A 25,581-nucleotide genomic window follows, 5' to 3' on the forward strand; every position below is an offset into this window, starting at 1 on the left:
ATTTACTAAGAGTGTAGTTACTGCTCAATACATCCAGGCAGGCAGCAAAGGCCGTATTTCTTATCCCAAACCAGACCCGTTCTATGAGCTCCAGATGCAATACCAACAAAAGAGGCCAACCCACATGTCCATGATGAGGGAGAAGACTGCTGATGGTAGTCGGAAAGATTTTCCTTTTTTTTTTTGGCCAGGCCAGGTTTGAACCCGCCACCTCCGGCATAGGGGGCCAGTGCCCTACTCTTTGAGCCACAGGTGCCACCCCAGAAAGAATTTTAAATGAAGGAGGTAAATTAAGATTGTGGGGCTTAAAAATGACTTGGTGGGTAGGACACTTTTGAACGGGAAAACATGGACGGCTTCTCAGGAGGTAACACTAAGGTGTAAAGGGCAGGGAGCTGGCCTGACAGACGGCTGGGAAGGCATTCTTTGCAGACGAAGAAAGGTAGAAAAGCCCAGACAGACTCAGGAATGTATCTCACATGTCAAAAAGAGAGAGAGAGAGAGAGAGAGGAAGAGCAGACGGCAAGCTAAGATAGCACAAAAGCTAAGATCGCGTTTCCGTCTTTTACAGGTGGCTGCCCAGTTCTCCCAGTACTATTTATTGAAGAGGGATTCTTTTCCCCAGTGTATGTTTTTGTCTACTTTGTGAAAGACCAGATGAGAACATGTGAATGGTTTCATCTCCGGGTTCTCTGTTCTGACCCACAGGTCCATGTCTTTCCATGCTGGTACTATGCTGTTCGGTTAAGGGTACACCTTTGGAGTAGTCCCCTTGGGTATCTGGTAACCATGCTGTTTGGCTAGGGGTACACCTTTGGAGTAGTCCCCTTGAGTATCTGATAACCACAGTGATATCCAGCAATGAGGTATGTTGCGCTTTTTCTAGGATGAGTTCATGAACTTAACTGTTGTTCAGACCTTATATGATGACAGCTCTAACGGCCATTCCAAAAAGAGTTCTAAAATCACTCTGAAGGGTGGACTGAGCACTGGGGTCAGTGCACAGCTTCCCAAGGGGAGGGCCTTGAAGGTGACCATGGCGATATTCAACTACAAGCGATGCAGCACTTTTTCTAGGATGAGTTTGGGAAGTTAACTGTCCAACCTCGTGTAGCTTGAAGTCTGGTAAAGTGATGTCTCCCGATTTGCTCTTATTCTGTAAGGTCACATTGACTATTCGGGGTCTTTTCTGATTCCATACAAAGTATAGAACTATTTTTTCCAGATCAGTGAGAAATGATGTTGGTACTTGAACAAGAATTGCTTTGAATCTGTAAATCACTTTGGGCCATTCTAACAACACTGTGAAGATGTGAGCTTAGAAAGCAAAGAATGAGCTAGAGAATATGATGTGAGCAAAGTAAGCAAAAAGAATAAATAATACTTAAATAATTCCATTCTGCACATCTAAAAGTTGATCAGATTTCTTTTTTTCCACTGCCAAAATACACGTAAGTATAGGATAATATCACATTGTGTGCCATAGGGGCGGAGCAGAAGGGAAGAATGGCCACAATGTGAACAAACAGCAACCGATGCTTTGGGGGGTTGAAGATAAAACAGGCAATAAAAGGCTGAATAGATCACAGCCTTACTCAAAGAACAAAATTAAGGACACAGGCTATAAGAAAGGCACCAGGTCCTTCATACCGTGTTTCCCCCAAAATAAGACACTGCCTTATATTTATTTTTTCTCAAGAAGACACACTAGGGCTTATCTTCAGGGGATGTCTTATTTGTATTAGGTATAATGCAACAATCTGCATTTATTCAAATACAGTTAAGTCATCTTCTTCTGGAGCCTGACAGGGGGAGCCAACCTTGTTGGTGGGGCTGGTGCTAGTGACGGGTGAACTCCTTTCCCCTAGCCGTTCACACATGCGCAATAGGATGCCTGTGAATGAGTTACCACACCCACACCCATGCAAGTGCTAACAGCTCAGAGAAAGGAGCTGTGGCAGATAAAAGGTGTTCCAGTCTTCCTTACCACTTTCCCCAAAATGTAGGGCATGGCTATTCAGATATGCTGCATAGCCACGCCCATCACTAGGTCTTATGATCGGGGTAGGGCTTATATTTAACAAATGCATAGAAATCCTGCTAGGGCTTATTTTGGGGGTAGGTCTTATTTTCAGGGAAACACGGTAGTTACTTGTGCCTGCTCAGGGCCATCTCCGTCACTAGCACCATCTTCCAAAACAGGTAGTACCTACCATGTTACTCCTTTGTTCTGCAAACATTTTGTGCTGTGATAACCAATCTGGGGAGAAATATGATACATTCATCATAAAAATGATAACGTATTCAGTGTGCAGAAATCCCTAGGGCCAGGCCCCTACTTCCCAAATATTCATGCAACTAGAAATGTTGAGATAGTAAAGGAATAGTCAAAATTACAGGAACCTAAACGAGATGAAAACTGAAATACAGAGAAACCTGAAGCTTATCACAGTTAAAATGGGATAATTTATGCAAAGTTCCTAACAGAGTACCTACAATCCTTTCCAAACTGAAAGTAACGTTTTTCTGTGTTGCTTCTACTCGAGTTCTGAAGCTAAAACCTTGAGTAATACAGGCAGAGTGACATAGAATTGGGATGGAAAAGACCAGTCAACACCTGAAAAATCTAATATGCAGAACCTATAAAATAAGGGGACGTTCACCACTTATTTGGTTCACTGAAAATACATAATGATTGTGAAAATTCTTAAAGCTGGAGACTTACGATTTGTGCACTTTATATGTGTCATTCTTCACTAAGAAATTCAAATAATAATGATGATGGGAGGCCTAGATTAAACCATTCACGTACAAGTTTCTCAATAGTAATCAAAGAATCAAAATGTTTGGAGTATATTAAAAGTAGGTCTTTCTTTGCTCCCCCAAAAACCTGGGCTTGGAAAAGTTCAACCTAAAGTAAATATTTGCACACACAAAAAAATTTATTCCAAGTTTTAAAAATCACCTACCACTGCAGAAAAAAAATGCATCTAGCATTTTTCTAGAAGCTACATACATTCAACCTTAAAATGGACTTGCAGTAGGTATTACTACCTCCTTATCTGAGGAAATCATGGTCCAAAGATATTAAATATCTTTGTGTAAATATCTTTGTGTAAATATCTTTGTGTAAATAATGGCACAAAACTAATAAATGGCAATTGTGGAGTCAAACCTAGGGTACACATCGTAGGTTCCAAATTCATGGTCTTCTATGAGTGGACTGCCTCTCAAATATACAAGTTTAACAAGTTCCAAATTACTGGGGCCTAAACATATACCTTATTTAAAATTAAATACGACACTTCCTCTCTTGCGTTTTGGGGATCATTTCAACCACAGCTCCGGAGCCAGTGATTACGAATCTATCTGCACATGCTCATTTGTAACGAGATCCAACTGGTACTCAACCACTGTCCTATGTACATAAGTCTCCGTTCATCACTGGAGAAACCATTTAAGAAACAGGAAAAATAGGTATTGTTTCTCAATATGGCTGCAAAAGCTGAGATAAGAACAGTTCTAGCAAGTTCAATAGAGCCAGAAATAGAGACAAGGCTTGCAAACATTGTGGAAAGACAAGTATCCTGGGAGAGGACCAGCAGGTGGAGAATCCAGCCAGTATTTATAGAGAAGAATGACCTTAAAGGAAGATCCAAACTCCAGAAGAAGGGAAAGACTACACCAGAGCTAACCGCAGAAGGACCCAAGTTCCGTGAGAGCAGAGCTCTACTCTGTGTCACTCTGTCACAATACTGGATACTTGAGAGGTAGTTTCTGAAAGAATCAATGAAGTAAGTGAATAACTTAAAAGCACAGCTATGAATCTTTAAAAAAAAAAAATTTAAGGCCAGGCATGGTGGCCCACACCTGTAATCTTAGCACTCTGAGAGGCTAAGGCAGGTCGATTGTTTGAGCTCAAGAGTTCAAGACCAGCCTAAGCACAAGTAAGACCCTATCTCTACTAAAAAAAGAAAAACTAGCCTAGCCGGGCATTGTAGTGGGCACCGGTAGTTTCAGCTACTCTGGAGGCTGAAGCAAGAGGATCATTTGAGCCCAAGAGTTAGAGGTTACTGACAGCCATGATGATGCCAGAGCACTCTACCCAGGGCACAGAGTGAGACTCTGCCTCGAAAACAAAAAGGAAAGTAAAAAATAAACCAAAAAAAAATTAAGAAGCAAAAACAAAAAAAAATAAAAAATTGAAGTGGGGAAAGGCCTGCCTGTGCCCTTGTCCTTGGTCCTGAATACTCAGGTTTGGCCAGATACGATAGTTTCCTAACCCTGCTTCGTGGTGTCCAAAATCTAGTTTTTCTTTGTTTGAATTTTCCGTCTTTATGAAATAAAAAAAGAGTCTAATTTTTGAGCTGCAGAATAAATCATTCCATGATTTCGGTTCTGAGCTTCTAGAACTGACTGTTGAATGTCCTTTCAACAATTCTATCAGGCCACTTAGAAATATTTTCCCTACACCCTTTGGGAAACTGGGTGTTCTGTGTTTCTCATCCTCCTCTGATGTTCTACGTTAGTTTAAAAATAACAATCACTGCCACTCAATTAGTCGGTAATCAAGTGTAACGCCAGGTGCAAACAAAGTTCTGACCACACTACAACATGCCCTTGTTACTGCAAACGACTTAAGAGTTTTGCACTTATGAAGCCCGTGATCGTGTTAATTCTATAAATTTGAACCAGGTAAAACAGAAAAACAGCATAAGCGGGTTTTTGTTTGTTTGTTTTCTTGACTTCTTTTCCTTTCTAAAGATACCTACAGCAAAATATATCGGCCTTCTGTTTTCCCCACTGTTTGCATTAATTGACATCCCAAAAGTTTAGTATCATTATCATTGTTTTTATAATCAATCTTCCCAACCAGCAGATCTAAAACACAAACAGTACATCACACTGGGTTTTTTTTTTTTTTATTTCAGCCCTGAAAGGGCATTTGAGTTCATCCATTGGTGTTGTAGATTAACCTTGAATGTGAAATATTAATAACTTTCAATTTCACCCTGATATCCAACATGATAATCAATGTAATATCTGAGAAAATCCGCCAGAGAGTAACCTTCAGACATAAAAATAAACCGTATTTAAAATTTTTTATCAATGTTCACATTTCAGGAAGTGCCCTAGAGACCTAACTAGCATGTCAAAGACAAATCACAGTATTTTCCCAAAATGCAAAGGGACATAGAAATGAAAACTTTTAATTGCAAGAGAAAGAGGACTGGATTTTTCACTTATATGTGCTTAGAAAAATCTGTCTCATTCATCAGCAGCAATGAAGGGGGAAAAGTTGGCTATAGGAACAAATAATTGGAGGCCTTTGAAAATCTTTTTCACTATAATGATATGTAACTTTTTTACTCAAACTCCAAATTTCTTCCACTGATAATGACTTAATGTCATTGAAATGTAGTAAAAGATTAAAAAAATGAAACATACATGCTAACCCCACAGGTTCACCACATGGGTATATCTAAACATTTACATACTCACTGGTTTAACTAAGTCAGCAGATAGCTGACCTGGTTGGGGTCACATGTTAACTGCAGAGGGGCACAAGGAAACTTGGTGTGGGATGGAAATGGCCTATATTTATCCATTATTAAATGTGGTTTATTTTTATATTTGTCGAAATGTGTTAAGTTGGGCCAGGCACAGTGGTTCACACCTGTCATCCTCACGTTCACACTCCAAGGCAGGTGGAATGATTGAGTTCAGGAGTTAAAGACCAGCCTGACCAAGAGCAAGACTCCCATCTACTCCCCCCGCCAAAAAAAACCAAATAGCCAGGCATTGCAGCAGGCCCCTCTAGTCCCAGCTATTTGGGAGGCAGAGGGAGGAGGATCACTTGAGTCTAGGAGTCTGAGGTTGCTATGAGCTATGACACCACAGCACTCAACCCCAGGGTGACACAGTGAGACTCTGCCTCAAATTTAAAAAAAAAAAAAACTTATTAATTTGCACAGTTAAAATTTTATTGTATATAAATTATCTCAATATTCTGATACCTTCCCCTCCCAAAAAAAACAAAATTCTGGTATACCATGATACCTACTAATAACGCCTATAGATTACCTACCTAGAACATTGCGAGTACTCAAATATTAACCATGACCCAACAAAGTGCTACAAAGCATAAGAAAATAGTGATTCTCCTGTAAAACTACACACACACACACACACACACACAGAGACTTTCTTAAGGAATAAGGAATACACAGGTTAGGTGAGACACCATAATACAGAACAGAAAATACATTTCTATCCTCTGCCGTAACTACCCACTTAACCTTTGCTGAATACAACTGAGGACAGAATTGAGGGAATCTTGGGAGTATGTTAACTCACTTCCTCTGCGTATCATCACTCAAAGATTCCCTGGGCTCTCAGACCCTTCATTTGACATTCATATGATTCTGACCAGGAAAGAAGGGTGGCCCACCTTCCCCCCAGCCTCTCTCTGGTAGAGAACGAGACTCAGAATGTACTGGCGAGCCAGGGTGGTCGGTAGGGGCAAAATCTTCCTGTGCCAGTGATAGCTCTCTCCTCCTTGGTGGTGCCCAGTCCACCCCCAAGGGTATCTATAAATAGGAGAAGAGAAAAGCGCTGATAATGACGATTGTAACATAATTAAATATTTTATGAAGGACAAACTATTACAGTAGTGAGAGCTCTGGCAGCACAGACAGACCATATGCACCTCACCTACAAGTTCATTATTAAAAATCCTAACTGGCCTCCACGGTGCCTTCCCAAGAAATCCAAATTGAGACTATTTCGTGTGCTCAAACGCACCGAGACCACTCTGAAAATACACAGGGACATGGCAAATTAACAACAAAAGAGATGTAGGGGTCCCCTGGAAATCAAGGGAGGGGGTATAAACCTACTTATCAGGTGCGGTGGACTCTGTTACGGAGATAGGGGCACCGACAGCCCCGACCAGAGCATTACAAAAGCTATCTGTGAACAAAAACATTCGAACCCCCTTAATATTTTGAAATGTTTTTCAAGGTTAAAAGAAAAAAGAAAGAAGAACATAGTATTTTTAAATACTAGCTAGTTTAAGAGTCTCCAACGTATTTCAACTCTCCCAAATCCTCAACCAAGAGACATGCATTTCTACTTCAAAAAAAAAATGACATTTTGCAAACAGGATAATACACGTGCTTTCTTTTTTTTTATAATAAAAAGTAGGGCAAAGTAAAAAACAGGTGTCTCTACAGATGGAGTATACTAAATACATGTAGCACTTCTGATAATGTTGAACCATCCCCCCTTTTGGAATTGAAAACCTCCCTAAAATGCTGAACTTTCAAACATTGCTAAATATTTAGATTCTCAAAGGATGAGATTCATTATTTTGCACAGTAACACATCTTCAAATAATATTTCAGGCTAGTTTTGAAGAACTGCAATTGATATCTTTTCCATATATACTTAACCTCCTACAGATTTATTTGATTCTCAATAATTACTATTCTCTGGTAAAAGGCATATGTTATTACAGTACACTGCGCCCCCACAAGCTGTCCATTCAGTGTATTTTAATAAATCTCTGCCAGAGCTGTATAAATTTGATCCTGTTTAAATTTAATAAGGATCAGAATATATCAAAGCACAAATACCCATGGGAGAAATAGATATTTTGCATAGTTATTGAATGGCCTATTCAGGGATACAATATGTAAGACCCAGACCATCAACCTTGAATTAAAAAGAGAGATTAATGTGTTCAAAGCCGGCTACTTGTTAAATAACATATGAAATTAGTATTTAATAAAACATCTTCTCTATATTGCTGCTAATGGTATCAGTCCTAATACAGCTTTAATATCAATATTCTCATACAGAATTCTAATATTTACAGGAATTGTCAGCAACGTTATTTCTTAAATATCTACATTACTTTGATGAAAACGCAAGGCTACACAGAACACAGATAAAGTGTCTCCGGCAATTTGGAATGGAAGGCTTAATCTTCATCTCAATAACATAAATAAAAAGAACAACTACTTTGCTTGATGGATTTCCCCCAGATTACAAGCCTGATGATCAGTGAACGGCTTCCCCAAACACTCCCATCTCTAGCAGGGTATGTTTCTGATTTGAATCATATTTCAGTGTTCATCAATATTCTGTGGTTGGGCAAATCACTGCCTTTTTTTTTTTTTCCTACCAAAATTTACACTGGAGTGTAAACACAAAGGGCCGTGAGTAATGGGCCTGGATTTAGAGGCAGCAGGAAGGTACAGAGGGCAAAAGGTCAGGTATCAGGAAATCCTTCTTCACAGAGAGGATGACTTATGTGACAACTATTGCTGAGAAGATCAAAGGGGCACAGCATCCCTTAGGGCATGTAAAACCAACCTTTTCTAGCACTAAATGCCCAGGACAGATGGACGGGCTAACCTGTCTTCAGTTATCTACAAATATTTTGGAGGCCACAAATTGTTGAAAGCCTGGGAAACCTACATTAGCTCACGCATGTTAAATTCAAATCTACACCTCATTATTCCCAGGCCCTTTCATCTTATTTAAGCTAGAAATGTGAGGGCTGGTTCATTTATCATACAAACTGATAAAATACACTATCAGTTAGCCTACTGGGATCCATTAGCCAACCTAACCCTTAAGATTAGGTCTTTCAGATAGGTGGTTATCAGGTAAAGAAAGCTCTCACCAAGGTGCCCGGCTCCCCGAGCTAGGTTGGGCCTAATTCTTAGCCCTTCATTACGACTCCTCTGAGCCACCTATGGAGTCCCCCGGTGCCTCTGCTGGATGGGGTTGAGTAAAAGAAGAGAATCCCAGCTACCCCCCAAAAGAAATAAGCATGATGCTTGGGCAATCACCAACAAAACCAGACATCAACTCTTAGGAAGAAATTAGTAATTGAATGATTCACAAATAAAAGCCCCACTGGCCCAAGAAAATCAGAATATGGATAGAGACACCACGCGTCAGATGGACCCAATTCCATAAAGTGTCAATCCACAAAATCCAAACATAAAAAGCAGATCCATCAGACTGATTAGTGCATTTAAAAACTTCAGAAGTACCTTCAAAATCTCTTATGTACCTTAAAATCAAGCTCTTGGTTGAAATGTCTTCGGTTTTCCAATAAAATCGTGTGATGTATTATACTGTAATTTTTCAGAGAAACTTTTATTTTAAAAGGCTCCTCTTGGCAGCAGTACTAGCACCTGATTTTACACAAAATACAATGCCTGGCCTCTTAACAAGGGCAATGCTACCACTGCCAGCTCTTTGCAGCAAGCAAAAACTGAGGCACCCTATTAGATGTGACGTGTGTTCTGCTCCTGTTAATAGACCTGCCTCAAATTATAGCTCTCCCTCCCAGATCAGTGGCGGCCAACTTTCAGTTGTTTGTATACCCCCTGGTATTTGTATGCCCCCTGGTATACCCCCTGGTACTGGTCATTTAAACCAAGTCCTTTAAAGTGTTTCTCCTTATCCAAAGTCTTAGAGCCAGATGTGTTTTATAGTTGACAGTTTTTAAGATTCAGAAAAGTAATACGGTGCATATTCCATTATTACATAACACCTCCAAAGGTCTGAGGCAGCACCCCACATCAACCATATGGATATTTCTGCAGCAAAATATAATATCTGAATATTCACATAACGGCAGATAAATAAAGAATAATCGCATGTGAGCTCAGGTCAGGTTGTGTCACGAATGCGTTGCCATGAACTTTTTCTAGATTTGTTTTTCAGAGCATTTTGAATTTGGGAATTACGGATAAGGTACAGTATCGTGAACCTTTACTGAGCTCTAACTCATGCCTCTGCCTTGAAAAAGTGTCCCTGGTTATTAACAAAAGGCAACTTCAGGTCGTTGGTGAAAAACCAGCATTTTGCCATAAATAGCACATGACCATGAAAAGAAATAAATAAATGAAAAATAATCTATTTAATTCTTGCAAACTCATAGCTACAGAAGGGCTTATAGCTGGGTCCTACATGCTATCCCTCCCTCCTCTCTCTCTTTCTCTCTCCCTACCGCCATGTTTGTAAATCTCTGTTAAAAGGGGAGATTAGCAAGTATTAGGTGTTAAAAGACACAGTGGCACCAAGCTGAGATTTTTCTCCCTAATGCTGCAAGAGAAACTGAAAGAAAAATGAAGAGGAAACCCCTTTCAAATTCAATATGGTATAAAAACATATCCTCATAGCTAAAAACCAAACCCCATCCCACCAATGGGAAAAGCCCAAGACCACCTGCCCACCTTCTCCTTTCCAGACCAGCCAGCTCATCCCGGGTTTGCTCACCCCCTGCCAGCCCTGCCAGAATTCTCCACCAGCTGCTTGGAAAGAGAGGTCACAACATTCAGGAGAGAGGGGGAAAGCCTAAAACGGGATGAGAACACAGGAGTCCAGAAGAGCTTCATTTTATATCAAACCCACTTGATTTTATAACTTTGAAATATGTTTTGCCTGGTGTATGGCTGACTGTGCCAATGGCGTTGTCATCCTCGGAGTATGCAGACACCAGTGGCAGGTTCCGAGCGTGTGTGCTCAACACCAGAGGATGCGGGAAGCCAAGAATTGTCCCTCAGACTCAGCAGCAGCAGCAGCACCACCTGGGAATTTGTCACAAATGCAAATTCTTGGGCCCCACTTCAAATGTACTGAATCAGAAACTCTGGGTGTTGGGCTCAGCAATATAGGTTTGAATAAGCCCTCTAAGGTGATTCCGCAGCTCACTCAAAGTTGGCAAGTGCTCAGCTAAGAGCCGGGTCTCTTAGCCTACCCCGTCTGAGTTCCAGCTTTATCACTTCCCACCTGCCACTGGGATCACTCAAAGTTGGCAAGTGCCCGGCTAAAAGCCCGGTCTCTGTACTCAGCCTGCAGAGTCTGAGTCCCGGCTCTATCTCTTCCCACCTGCCACTCCGATCACGTTATTTCATCCTAGTCACACCTCCACTTCCTCACCTGCTAGCTGGGACATTGATAGCACTTACCTCATAGAGTTCTTGCAGATTAAACTTACTAATACATGCACAGTGCTTAGAATACTTCCTGGAAATATTTCACAAATATTCACAGTACTCTGCGTAAGCTACATAAAACCTTTACTTAATAATATTTCTTATTGATAATAGTTCTTTTCTCCAAACCACAAACGACTGTTAAGAACTACATTCTTCACTTAGCACTAAAGCTTGAGATGCGTAGGCCTTGTCTAACAAGCGGAAGCCTGGGTTTTACTTCAGCAGAGACAACCACACAACAGCCCACGGGCTCTACACAAACCGTACGCGGTTTCCAATTGGTGCCAATACTTAAAAATTTTAAATTATCACAGAAATAACATTTCTGGTCCTTTTTGGAAAAATCAGGAGCTCAGACCACAGAGACCTGCAATTCCCCAGAGCTACTCTTGGTCAGAGTGGAGGTGCAACCATTTCCTCTGGGGGAGGCCACCTTCCCCTGTTCACCCCAGTGCCCAGTCTCCTACACGCAGGGAGGTCAGCTGCAGACGCGTATCACCTTCCTGCCACCTGTGACACACGGGGTCGGGAGCCCTGTCCTTCTACCAGCTCCAAAGCCTTTGAGTATGCTCTCTGAGGACGGGGCGACCAGCCATCCCAGCTTGGGAGACTAAGGGGTTCCCAGGACACGGGTCTCTCATGCTAAAACTGGGAGAATGCCAGACAACCCGGGACAAGTCAGTCCCCCTCTCTGTGCAGACAGCTCCCAGTCTACAACCCAGGTTTGTTCCCTAGCTGGTCCCATTTCCAAATGCCATGGGGAACACTCTCCTTACAATCAATCCCACATTCTCCTCGACACACACTTCCCTCCCTTCATTCTCGCCGCCTCAGTAGCAAGCAGGGTCCCTGGCACTGGAGAGAACGCACTGAACACCAGAGAGGACACTCTCTGCCTTCGTGAGGTCATGTTCTAGCATGGGGGGGGAAAGGACAACAAAATAAATAAAAACACAGAGCATGTGTGATGGCACCGAGAGCTTGGACGGCAGTGGGGCAGGGAGGAGGGGAGATGGCCAGGGCCGGGGAAAGGGAAGAGGATTCCACTTTGAGAGCCATAAAAGGCCTCCATGAGAAAAGGACACCCCAGGGGAGACCTGGAGAAGCTGAGGGAAATGCCCAAAAAACACTATTTGGAGCAGAGGGAAGTAAACCAAAAGCCTGGAGGTGGGAGTGTGCCAGGCCCAGGTGAGGTCAAAGAGATGATGCCCCGGCTGAGTTCAGCCTGAGCCTGGACCCGGAATGGATCAGGTGAGCTCAGAGCCAGGGAGTAATAGGATGACCTAGCTCACTTACTAGTCTAGAATAATCAACACGTTGGATTGGGCGTTCATAGCTCAGAGATTAGGAGCCCGGCCACATACACCAGGGCTGGAGGGTTCAAACTCAGCCTGGGCCAGCTAAACAACAGTGACAACTACAGCAAAAAAAAACAGCCAGGCATTGTGGCAGATGCCTGTAGTCCCAGCGACTTGAGAGGCTGAGGCAAGAGAATCACTTAAGCCCAAGAGTTTGAGATTGCTGTGAGCTCTGACGCCACAGCACTCTACTGCGGGTGACTTAGTGAGACTCTGCTCAAAAAAAAAAAAAAAATCATCAACACCTAGTTGTTTTTTCTACATATTCAAGGAGGTCCATTCAAAGAAACTCAATTCCCCTCCTTCTGTAAGTTCAGCACCCTAATCCCACTCATGGAAAACAGGAACCACCTTCAACATCTTTGGATCCTTTGACCACGAAGATGGATGTAGAATCCAACACTGAAAAGGAAGACTGACCTCAGTTTACCTGCTAGAATTCTATACTGTCGGCAATATTTTATTCCACTGGAATATTTGTGTTTATAAAGATGTTCTGATGAACAAGACTTCTTTTTTAACTTCATGAAATTTTCAACATAAAGGAACCCTGAATTCCTATTTTGAAATCCATTGTGCCATTTTTATTCTGCCTGTATTTTAATACAGCATCAATATTTAACTACTCATTAAATGAAGTGTGACTTTTATAGTGAAAATGTCAGTCTTTGCAGTTCATTAAATTCATTTAAAGGATAGCTGCTTGATATTTTTTTTTTTCCTGGAAGAATAAAAGAACTGGGAATTGAAGACATAAACTTTAAATTTAAACATGTGTTTTCTTCAAAATTAACATTCAGAAGCTGTAACATTATTCATGAGATCGAGGGGCTGTTTGCATCTTCCTGCACTGACTTAGAGACTGTCGCCTTTTATAGAGTGTAGAGCTGTTTATCACAGTTGGATATGACCAGTGGAATGTCACTGTGGACATTAAGATGTCATAAGCTATTATGAATCTCTGGAATTCTGCATGTAGTATTAAAAAAACATTATCTTGAACTATGGCATCAGAAGAAAATAAACCTTGGAAGATGGGAAATTTAATAACTCGCTGAATCCAACAGGGCCTCAAAGTGGTCTATTTGAGTTTTAAAAAATAATTCTGATAAGACATTAGACTGTCTGAAAAGAAAAAGGGGGATATATTAAAGATGGAATTTGAGAAATGAGTTCCAATGGATTTTTTAGATGTTTGCCATTCTTTCTTCCTAAAATTACTGTGACTTACATGGATGGAGCAGTAAATGCAAATGATTTCCAATCACACGGGGACGTGTGTACAATGACGAAGTCTCTTAATGAGAACTGAGAAGATTTGTGGTGTCTCTGAACAAGACATGAAGGAAACAAGTTCTCCATGCCCTTCCTGTCCCAAAGAGGGCTGAAAGGGACCCATTCTCAGTACAAGAACAGGGACCCCCCTCCCTCCCTCTGGCTCCCCATTTTTTCCCAACCACCGACCTCAACAGAGATCCCAGCATCATCTTTGAAGCACACTCAGTTTAAAAGAGCCTCAAGATGAAGCCTCAACTCTACACCCATCAGGCAAAGACCTTTCAAAACCTGGCCTAGACCCTCTGGGTCTCCTGAGAACACCCACTTTCTGCCTTTCTAGGACTTGGCACTTTCCCACGATGCTTCTCCCTTTCCTGGCACACCCACCCCCCCACCCCACATTCTCCTGTCATGGTCAAATTCCCCAGAAAGTCTCTTGAGCCTGGGTGATAATGACAAAAGAAAAAGGCTACTGAGCTGTATTCTGGTTTCAAAAATCTAAAAGGCAAGACATTGGAGGGAAAAAGAGAGAGAAACAGAGAGAGAGGGCTTTGTTTTGTTTTTCCAAAATAATAAACGTTCAGGACCTGCTAACTCCATGCATCTGCTGAGTGCATCTCACCTCATCAGGTACAGGACATGACATGAGTGGAGAATCTTTCTGGTGCCTGCAAAGTGTGACGGCATTTTAGGGGCAGAGGGCTCGCCGTGTACCTTTAAGTAAAGATCCATTTAATTAAGTTGGGGGCAATGATTTTTTTTTCCTTGTTCTTTTTTTCTTTTTCTTTATCCTTTTTTCCTAAAGCCCTCCTACTGGAAAGGCAACGGGAAGAAAACGTATGTGGAGTCTCGAGTGCCTACCTAAACGATTACTCTGAGACAGTGATTCTCAACCTTCCTAATCCCGCGACCTCTTAATACAGTTCCTCATGTTGTGGTGACCCCCAACCATTAAATTATTCCCATTATGCATACCTGTCATTTTGCCACTGTGATGAGTCATAAGGTAAATATCTGATATGCAGGATGTGCTTTCATTGTTACAAAGGGAACCCACAGGCTGAGAACGGCTGCTCTAAGATATTATAGCACACATCAGATAAAATAATAAAATTCGACTGCAGGCCCTTGCACACTTCCTGAGCCGCAGGCATCCTGCCATTGGCGACTTTTGCATCTACACCCAGAGGGCACCCACTAATTTCAAATCAACGGCTACTGTCAAGCAGTTATGAATTCATCCATTGCATCTTGGCTACCGGAGACAGCAGGGAACGGATTACAAGACAAAAACAGAGAGCTGGACCCTTCTCATCCTCTTCTCTCCATGACTGGGGAGTCTTCATGAGTCCTGTGGGGTGCAGATGCCCCCACACACACACACTTTCCAACATTTTCCAATATTTTTATATTTTTACCCACTCCCTGTCTTCTCTGTTATAGGTAACAGCAGTAATACTTTAATGGAAAACTGCCTAGCAAACCCAAAAAGAAGTAGAATTGAAAAAAAAAAAAAAAGCCATACATCCCACTGACAGATACCCACCATTAAATTATTTGTTCCTGCTTTTAAATAGTACAAACACGGGCATGCCCACAAATAACTAAAGGGTTTGTTTGTTTTAATCAAGACCTTCCACCATTAGCTGTTCAGGAACTTCCCACATTGCCCGAACTAGCTACTTTTCATAACATTTCCCACTGCCTCCAAGACACTCTCCAACAGTCCCATTGGCTTAAGGATTCTCATACTTTTCTGCCTAAATTTGTCGTTTCCCAAGTTTAATTACCCCGCCACAATCCGGTGGTCAACAACCAACTGAAAGAGGATGGTATTTTTTTCCCCCTCATAAATCTATTCATCGAGATTCGACCATGCCTGGAATGTTCAGGGAAAGCTTCAATAATCAGGGGAGAAATGAGTTGCAGAAACTCAAAGAGAAGAGAATAGCCAAGGCAGGAGATTACGAAGCCAGGAGATGAGGGCGCACTGAATTAAACATTCTTAAGCAGACTTACATACATAATGAATTGGTCAATTCTGCCCAGTGTTTCTGAAAGAGATTACCCTTCCAACAAGCCAAATGAGTGTTCAAGGATGGTAGCTGGGATGGATTCCTGAACAAAATAAGTGTTAATCACTTTATCTCCCTCAATCTTTTTTGTGAAGAAGAGCAACTTTTCATTTCCATAAAGCCTTGAAAAAAAAAAAAAGATGGCTGGCAGGGGATGGGGGAAAGGGGGGGGTTGGTTAGAGGATGAAGACAATGACGGCCCTGAAAAGGGGGATTTCCTGACAATAAAACCCTGATCAGAGCCAGAGAGGGGACATTGTTGTGCTCAGCACAGCCCCTTCCTTTGGGAATTCCAGGCATAGTAGAGAGAAGAGGGTCACAGTGACAACTGCTTTGGGAAGGATCTACCAGGTAGGCTTTGTGACTTACTGCTTGGGAAGCCTGGACCACCACAATACATCTTCTTGGAATTTGTTCTTTAAACACGTTGCTACAGGCTTGCTTAAGACATCCTGTCAATTGTTCCAAAAATGTGTAATCAGCTTAGGAAATCTTAAAGCAAAGAATACTAAATATTAGCATCTAAATCTCACAACTGGTTGCCTATTAAGATTTTCCCACAACCAGGCACAGTACTGGGTACTGAAGATACGACAGAAAACAAGGCACCAAGATCACTGCTCCTTGGAAATCAAAGACTAGAAAGGGCCTAACCGCTCCTTCAATGCTGATGTGATCCAGCCATACGCAGAAGAGGAACCAATGAGCAAAGAAAAGGCTTCTGGCTTGAGGTTCACATGACTCAAGACTTAAAAAATAATAATAATAATGGAAACAACCAGACACACGAAATAATTAACTTGAGTATATCCCCACAATATCAGGAAAAAATGGGGCAGGAAACCAAAATCCTTGACGTCTAGATCCTATGTACTACTTTGATATAATTATTGCACAGAATTATTGCACAGAACTAGTCGTTGGTATTATTTTAACAATCCCTTCTAAATAGCTTTGTGGCTTATTCAAGCACCCAGGGACATAGGTGGGCCCTCATGGAGCCAATTCCCTAGTTGATGGACAATCACTTCCTCTAATGAACACAGGCCTTCTCTTCTCAATACCCTCGATCACGCTGCTTTGTAAACTTAAAAGGTAGAGGGATTTCCAAACAGAAAGAGGGAGAAGAAAAAGGAAGACCTCTGGCAGGTGCCAAGACAGGTGTAGATTCTTTTACGTGGTCCAGAAGCCTCCTTCCCTACTAAGCGTCTATTCCTCACAATGAATACTGACCTTCTGAGCTATTCTGGGGAACACACAGAGATGGAGGCTCCTTTTGGCTCCATCAGGCCCTAGAGAAATAGCTGTCCTATATTTAGATAAGTGCCCTTTGTAACAAAGGAATAACACCCCAGTTAGCACTTTCTAAATGACAAAATGAGAAAGTTTTCCAAAATATTCCTCTAGCTCAGTAGTTCTCAACCAGGGGACGTTTGGCAATGTCAGAAGACATATACGATTGTCATAATAATTGCAGGTGTTACTGGCATCTACTGGATAGAGGCCAGGGATGCTGCGGAACCCCTACAATGAGCAGGAAAGTCCCCCAAAACAAAGAATTATTCGATCCAAAACGCTAACAGCGCCGACGTTAAGAAACCCTGCTCCAGTTATACATTAAACAAAGAACAGGTATAAAGTCCCCCAAAGCTGTTAAAATATAAGATATTCTGAAGTGAGATGTTTCTTCCATGGTCTATGTTTAGAAATGTATCCATGTGTTAAGAAACTGATCTGATCTTAGGGCAATGCCATCTTATAATAAAATGACAATGGTAAGATTAATGACGTGCTTAATTTATAGAGAATGACAATGTTTACAGCAATCCCATGCTGTAAATACTACCATTACCCTCTGGGAGGCAAGCTTATTTGTTACAGACAGCAACCCTATGGAGTGGGTGGGTTTGTAACCCCCTCAGAAGTGTGTACTACGGACAGGACTTGGTATGTTTGGCTCACCACTGTTCAGCACCCAGCAGTCAAATCTCCGTTTCAGAAATCGTGATACTAAGTAAGAGGCCACCCTGCTTCCCTGGTGCCTCTCACACTCCCTGCCAGCCTGCCAACTGCGATATTTGGAGTCACAGAAACCCATCAGACCCAACAACAGCCTAAGTAGAAAAGCATTAGGCTGCTTTCCAAAGTTACCAAAGTCAGATTTTCCAATTTTCAGGAAACTGATTAAACAAAATAGTGACCCCAAGACAATGGCAAAATGCATGTATATGGCCATGAGTCACTTTAAAAACAATCTTAGAGGGTGGCTAGTTTTACAAGAGGTCAACTGCTTTTCTTAACTTGACCAGGGCTCGTGCAGCACCAGGACCACGCTGGAGTCCTGAAGCCACAACAGCTGTACTTTCTCAAAGGACGAACACCCTGGGTGAGTGCAGAGACACGTTCCAACCAACAGAGAGCCAACACAGAGACCAGGACGTCAACGCCTGACAACAGGTGCAGCGGGCCCCCAATGCCAGGGTAACCCTAACACAGTCTTTAAGTAAAATTAAGAATGATGCTAATTATGTCATGAGGTCAACTTTCAGGAACTAATATTTTTTGAATGATCACCGAGCACAAACATTAATTTAAAGGGTCAGAGAGGGAACCAATTTTCCTACTTCTATCATTTCAGTAGATTCTATAATTCTGGGGGAAATATCCTATAAGAAATAAACTCTAGCAAGTGCTATAAATTGAGAATTTTGAATTCATCTTTACAAAAAGACCCACAGGGGAGAAGCTAAGCGTTTGGGGGTTTTTAGTTTTACTGTACTAAGTAAACTTAACTTTTTCATAATGTGGAAACTTTTAAAAAGCTATGAACAGTATTCTGGACACTCTATACAAACACTATAGAAGTCCTTTAAGTATTTATTCATAATCTGTTCTTCTCCACAAGAGAATTAGGGGGACCTTTATAATATATTTCATTTTTTGTCTCAAAAAATAAACAAAATGAATTTAATTTTTAAAAGAGGGGTAATAATTACAAGAATCAAGACAAATAAAAAGTAAAATTAAATTAATAAAAGTCTGGATGACTAGCACCCAAGAATACATACCCTATGGTTCTGAACAGCTCTACGAAGTGGATTCATGTTTGACTCTGAGCTTCCTGGCAGCCAATGCAAAGAAAGAACAAGAATGGCAAGATGAATACTACTCTTTAGAACTAAGTGGATTTTTTTTTCAGCCCTTTCTGATATAGTGACCACAGAAGATTCTCTGATCATGGAAACGGACACCATAAGATGGAAGAGGCTGCACTCTAAACAAAACCAAAAGAAACAAAGGGTGTCCACAAAACCATTCCTCATAATTCCTCCTCATGCAAAGCACCAATCAGTGCACACATCCATAAAGGAGAAAGAGCCAGTGGGGCCGACTGTGGAGTGGGGTACACCTAATGTCATCAGAGCACTCGGCTCTCTCAGGAGTGTGGTAGAGCCTCTCATCAGATTAGGTTAGCTGGACGCCCCATTCTTCTCCGGAACATTCTTCAAAAATTTTATTCCTTTTTTTCTTTTTTTTTTTTTCAGAGCCTCACTCTGTCACACAGGCTAGAATGCCATGGCCTCAGCCTACCTCACAGCAACCTCAAACTCCTGGGCTGTAAAGAGATCCTCCTGCCTCAGTCTCTCAAGCAGCTGGGCCGGCAGACGCTCCTCCCAACACCTGGTTAATTTTTCTATTTTTATTAGAGACAAGGTCTCACTCTTGCTCAGGCTGGTCTCAAACTCCTGAGCTCAAGTGATCCACCAGCCTCGGCCTCCCAGAGTGTACCTGGCCTATGATGGTAACATTTATCATCAGGAATAATATACTGGGAAGTTGAATTCTAACACACAGGTTGTGTTAGAATGGGAAATTTTATTAGCGGCTGGAATCAAGCGCTGAAGTATTACTGTCTGTCCTCAAATGCCATGTGTCAACCTAGGACTGAACTGCCATCATTTTCTCACACACACCCTTCCTCTTTTTCCCCCTCTACAACCGGATGCTGTTTTTGGCTTTCTTTCTTACCTGTCTTCTAGATCACCCTTTATCTGTTGCTCTCCTCTTACCTCCTGTTATCATCTCTCACGCTCACCCTTGAACTGGACTTACTTTTTCCTTCCCTTGGTTTTCTGCCGTGAACTTCCACAGACCCACGCTGATAAGCGCACAGGCTTGAGAAACAAGGAAAAAGGGAGATGCTAACTGCACCTGCCACGGTCCCACCTGTCGGAAGCTCCGCCATTTTCAAAGTGTCTAAACTAAGAACAGAAGCTCTAATTGGTGGGACCACACCTTCCGTGCATTTTACAAGGGTACATGTTAAATTTACTAAGTCTACGATATAAATGTCTTAACACAATAACTAAGAAAATGTGGTGAAGGCTATATTAACCAGTTTGATGAAAATGTTTCAAATGGTCTATAAAACCAGCACACTGTACCCCCACCCCAGAAAGAGAACAGAAGCTCAGGTGATCAAATACATAGCCATAACTACATGTCTTCTAGAAACCTAGGATTGAGACAAGCCACAAAAGGGGGAATATCTAATATATTTTAACCCCACTGGCAATTAAAAACCTACCAAGCCAAAGCCAAGACTAAAAAGGATATCTGCAAATTATTGCAGACAGACCAATGCTATATGCCACCAAACAAAGTTATTTATTATAAACAACTGGGCTTTGAGTCACATGCAAAACAGCTACTTTAAAAACAAAAACAAGTAATAAATCGAAGCAAGGTGCAAAAAACTAAAGGCGGCAAACCTAGTTTGTGAAACTGAGCTAACACCACAGCCATGACTGTCAACAATGACCCTGATAGAAAATCCATCAGCTGTTTTCCCCCAAAAATGTGTTTTTGCTTAATGTGGTAAGTTTCATACTAGCTTTGGAGGGTCTTGAAAGTAAAGTTGAGGTCACAGCAATGAACCCTGAAGGCCAGTGTTCCTACTGCCTAGCATGCATTCTAGATTAACCTAAGTAGTACATAAATGAACTTTGTAAGATTTAAATAGTTACGCATTTATTGTACAGGTAATGTCTGTACACTGCAAGCCATCCAGGGCTGCCGTGTGCCACAGTGATATAAATTAAAAGGAAAGAGGGGAGGCCTGAGGCGGGATCTCACCTAACATGCACAGTGTGAGGGTGTATAACACGCCCCCTGAGTGAGGGCCTCTTTTACAACTGAATCTTCACCCTGGAAGTAAGAACAATGTGATCTAAAAATGTGTACCCTCATATTAATTTGAAATAAAAAATAAATAAAGAGGACGGCACCTGTAGCTCAAAGGAGTAGGGCACCAGCCCCATATGCCGGAGGTGGCGGGTTCAAACCCAGCCCTGGCCAAAAACTGTAAAAAAATAAAGAAAGAAAAAATAAATAAATAAAACCGTATCCAGTAATACAGATAAATTTCACAAATGAAATAAAAGCAGCTAGATGCAAAATACTATCTACTATATGATTACATTTACATAAAACACCCAGAAAAGCAAACTATTCTCTGGAAGGGGAAGTTGGGACAGTGAGAAGTCCAGGCTGAAAATGAACGTCAGGGGACCTTTCACGGTGATTGTCGGTTTCACAATCTGGATGGCAGTTAAGTAGGTGTGTTCAGATTGTAAAAAATCTTTGAGCTGTACACTTCAGTTTGGCACAGTTTGCACGATACATCTTATGTGTCAATTAGGAGTTAAGAAATTAAAATACAAAGTGAGTCAGCGTAAAAGATTTTCAGTAAATAATACCAGTGGTGGGTAGATAAGGCAAAAATGAAGGTGGCAAGTCTAAAAAAGGATTGCTAAAAACAAAGATGAGCTGTTGTAAATGTTTTTTAGAAGGAGAACGATAGCTGAGACGGATACCCAGAAGCAGGGCCTGGATTCAGGGGACGGTGAGAAAAGTTAAAAGTACACGGAGGCAGTGAGGAACCCAGCACACACCAGAGGCCTGGAGTGGGGTCCTGACAGGAGAGAGAGGAGGACGGGGTCACACAAGGAGAATGGAGGAGAAGGAAGCTGCATGGGGAACGTGAAAGGGGCCAAGGGATCAGCACCAACTTCAAAGCTCTGCACTTGGAAATGAACTTGGCACTGAGAGTCCAGAAAACTCAAAGGGGAGTTTGGAGTAGGAGAGACACGAGCTGTCACATGGCTTCTGTTGGATTCACACTGACGGCAGACAGGGAAGGGGTGACAGCCACGTGGGAGCTGATAAGTAGAACAAGCTGGATAAAGATTTGAGGTCTTGGGGCCACTTACAAAAATGGCCAGACTCTTTACTCCTCCTAGATCCCCCTTTCGTAATGTAATTTTGCTGCCCCTCCCATCAAGAAAAAAACTAATTTCCTCTTCCCTTGAATCCAGGCTGGCCGATGACTGGCTTTGGCCAGCAGAAGGTGGAAGGGACAGTGTGACACTTCAGGGCCTGGGCTCAGAGCCTCCAGGGTACTTCCATGCTCTCTCAGGACGATGCCAGTGGGAACATGCTGGAGGTGACAGACCACCTGCTGGGGAAACCAGGGGGCCCAGTGGACAGCCGGCCAACTTCCAGAAGCAAAGCCTCCTAGCCAACCTGCAGATAACTGCAAACATCATAAGGAAACCAAGAGGAGAGTCACCGCCCATCTGTGCCCACTGTAAACTGCTGACTTGCAGAAGCTTACGCAAAATAGCAAAATACACGGTTATTGTTTTAAGTCACAACGTGGAGAGTTGGTTTATTACACAGCCACAGATAACTGATACAAACACCACCAGAGAGGGAACAGCTAAAGGCACAGAAGGGGATCTGCATAAAAAGGAAAAAAATACAGAGGCAAAAGAAGAAAAGGCCAGGCCTCTTAGAGGAAGTTGCCAACCCCTGGGAAGAGAGGCCCAGCACAAGACAAGCCATCAGCAGCATCCAGAGAGAAGCACCCAGGAAGAAAGGCAAGGGGAAGGAACCAACAAAACGGGGAAAAGGCACCTCAAGGAGTTCTCAGCAAAGTACAACCCCAGGGCTTACTGCAGGCTCCCATATTTTGCATGAATGAACCAAGTTTGGTCTGGCAAGGCAGAGCTCATTGGAGAGGAGTGTCAGTAACTCAAGGAGGAACAGAAGTGGTATTACGGAGAGACTGGGTGGCAAAACGTGGGACCTTAAATAAAGACTACTTATTGGAAGGATCATTCTGTGGGAGCTCTACGAGTCAGGAAAAGTGAAAGTGTGGATGGTCCTTTCTGTAGGACTCTACCACCGCACAGGTGGCCGGACCAGCCACATCAGCACAGCCTGGGAACTCACTCCCAGGCCCACTCCGGGCAGCCCCAGGCCTACTCTGCATTTTATCCCGATTCCCAGATAGGAGCACATTCAAGTCTGAGAAGCACTGCTCTAGGGGGTACAGAGACAAGGAATTGAAGAGCATTTAATTACTTCTTGAGACAGCCATTCTGTTTTGAATTCCCTTTCAAAACCCTCAGATAAAATCAAAGACAAAGTCTCAGGTTGGTGTGGGCCTGTCTTCCACCTCCCTAACACTTGCAAATCTCCCTTTTCAACAAACAGAGAGCAGAGCTTTAGGCAAGCAAGGTCTCCAGTGAGATTTCAATAACACTGTTTACTCCTCTTCTGTTTAATTTTAGGATTCCCTTCCAGGGGTGGAGGGCATCGGATTTTCCATTTGCGGCAGTCTTAATTTCACGTTAATTTATTTAAGGGGAAAAAACTAGGTAAACAGAAGTACGAAGGATGTTACAATGGAGTGGAATAAGGAGACAGCAAAGCTTGTGTCCAGACAGGTGGAACTCAATGAAGTCCAGACTGGGAAATCTCAGGGGAGGTCAGAACATCCGAATGGAAGGATGCAGGAAAGATGGGAGCAGCACCCAGAAGCCAGAATGTGCAGCAGGTAGGAAGAAATAAAACACTTGGCAGGACTCATCCCAACAGGAAGAAGGTGCTTTTCCCTGGGCCTGGAACAAAGAGAGAGCTGGTCTCTAAAAGAGAGAGGAGGACAAACGAGAGAGATCACTGGTCGATAGTATCAAATTCCTATACCCTGGAAGATCAGAATTCCCATCTAAGAATGAGGGTGGGCTGGTCTGACGGGCCTTGAAAAGAGTAGGGAAGATTTGAACTGTGCATTGCAGAGAATTTCTGCAAATGAACAAAAGGATTCTGCCATGGTCAGCCCAGGTAAAGTCGGATGATGTTAATTTCTAGTAAGGAAAATGGATGCAGGTTTTGGTTGCCCCAAGGTTGAGAAGTGGGACTCTGAAGGCTGACCCAAAACACACAGCAGAGGAGAGGGAACCCAGGAGGTCGAATAGTGGCCAGAACAGCTGACAACGTCCTCCTAGTCAAGATTAGAGTCAAGAGTTAATGAAAGGGCCAGTGGATAGAAAGAAGCTGAAGTCAGAGGTAAACTGGGTTCAACGAAAAAGGACAACCATGGAATTTTTTTTTAATTCTAGTTTTTAAAAATGCTGACTGAAGACAGACTAGAGCTCAGAATTCTGTTACCAACACTTAGGAGAAACAGCACTGAGAGAATTTAAGAAAAAATATGGAAAGGGAAATTTGGACCTAAAATGAAGGTACGAAGGACCCCATGACTTGAGTTTCTTGCAAAGAACAATAGAACTCACTGGGTATTTTAGGCCAAAGAATAAATAGTTTGGGCCCCAAATCAAACTCCAAAATACAGAAAAAGATTGAAAAGATACGGATCTTATCACAGTGTCTCTCTCTCCAAAAGAAGGTACTCCAAGAAGCAGCAAATAGACACTAAAACACTAAAGATTAGAAAAAAGAGAGCACTACACTTTGTAGAAAAAACCTCAGACTTGGAGACAGCAGAGAAGGGTTTCTGGAAGCTCCCCCATCACTCACACACCAGTCCCTGACCATCCACTCCCTCCCTCCACAGAGCTGAGTGTGTAGCTGGGCACACCACCAGCCCCAATGGAGACTACATGTCCTGAGCACCTCACAGTCACAGGTGTGGCTGTGTGACTCAGTCTAGCCAGTGAGATATAAGCAAAGTGGCATGTGGCAGCTTCCAGAAACCTCCATTTACCTGGACTACCTTCTTGCTCCTTGCTGGTTGGTCCATGGACATTGGAGCTCAACTTTGATCCATGAGGACGAGGGCCATCCAAAAGTTAGAAGCAGCACAGCTCCCAGCTGTCTAGAAAGCCGCCCACAGCAGGCCTGGACCACTTCCCTCTAGACTTGGTTAGGGGAAAGTGACATGAGCATCTATTTTATCTAACCTGTGGCTATCCGAGTTACTGCTTTTTCCTGTCACATGTAAATTGGACCCTACCTGCAATGGTCCTGGACCACTTCCCTCTAGACTTGGTTAGGGGAAAGTGACATGAACATCTATTTTATCTAACCTGTGGCTATCCGAGTTACTGCTTTTTCCTGTCACATGTAAATTGGACCCTACCTGCAATGGTCCTCTCGGCTTGCCTCATGGCCTCCTCTTCCCGTCCCTCCCCTCCTTCCCTAGCCTGAACTCTCAGATTCAGATCTTCGATATCTCCTGCCCTTTTCCTTTCCACCATGTTTTTCTCCCACTCCTTTTGAGGCACAATCCACCAGCCATCACCTTCTTAGCCCTTGCTCTTTTTCTGCCACCAACATGGTTAACAGAGAAAACTACAAATAAAACGGAAACTTAAAAACTTCTAATAGCGGCCAGGCTCGGTGGCTGGCACCTGTAATCCTCACTCTGGGAGGCTGAGGCGGGCAGAGCCCCTGAGTTCAGGCCTTCAAGACCAGCCTGAGCAAAGGTGAGATCCCATCTCTAAAAAAGTAGGAATAATTAGCTGGGCGTGGCTCGGC

This window comes from Otolemur garnettii, unplaced genomic scaffold (assembly GCF_000181295.1).
Source record: "Otolemur garnettii isolate 467f Iridium unplaced genomic scaffold, OtoGar3 scaffold00058, whole genome shotgun sequence".
NCBI classification, from domain to species: domain Eukaryota; kingdom Metazoa; phylum Chordata; class Mammalia; order Primates; family Galagidae; genus Otolemur; species Otolemur garnettii.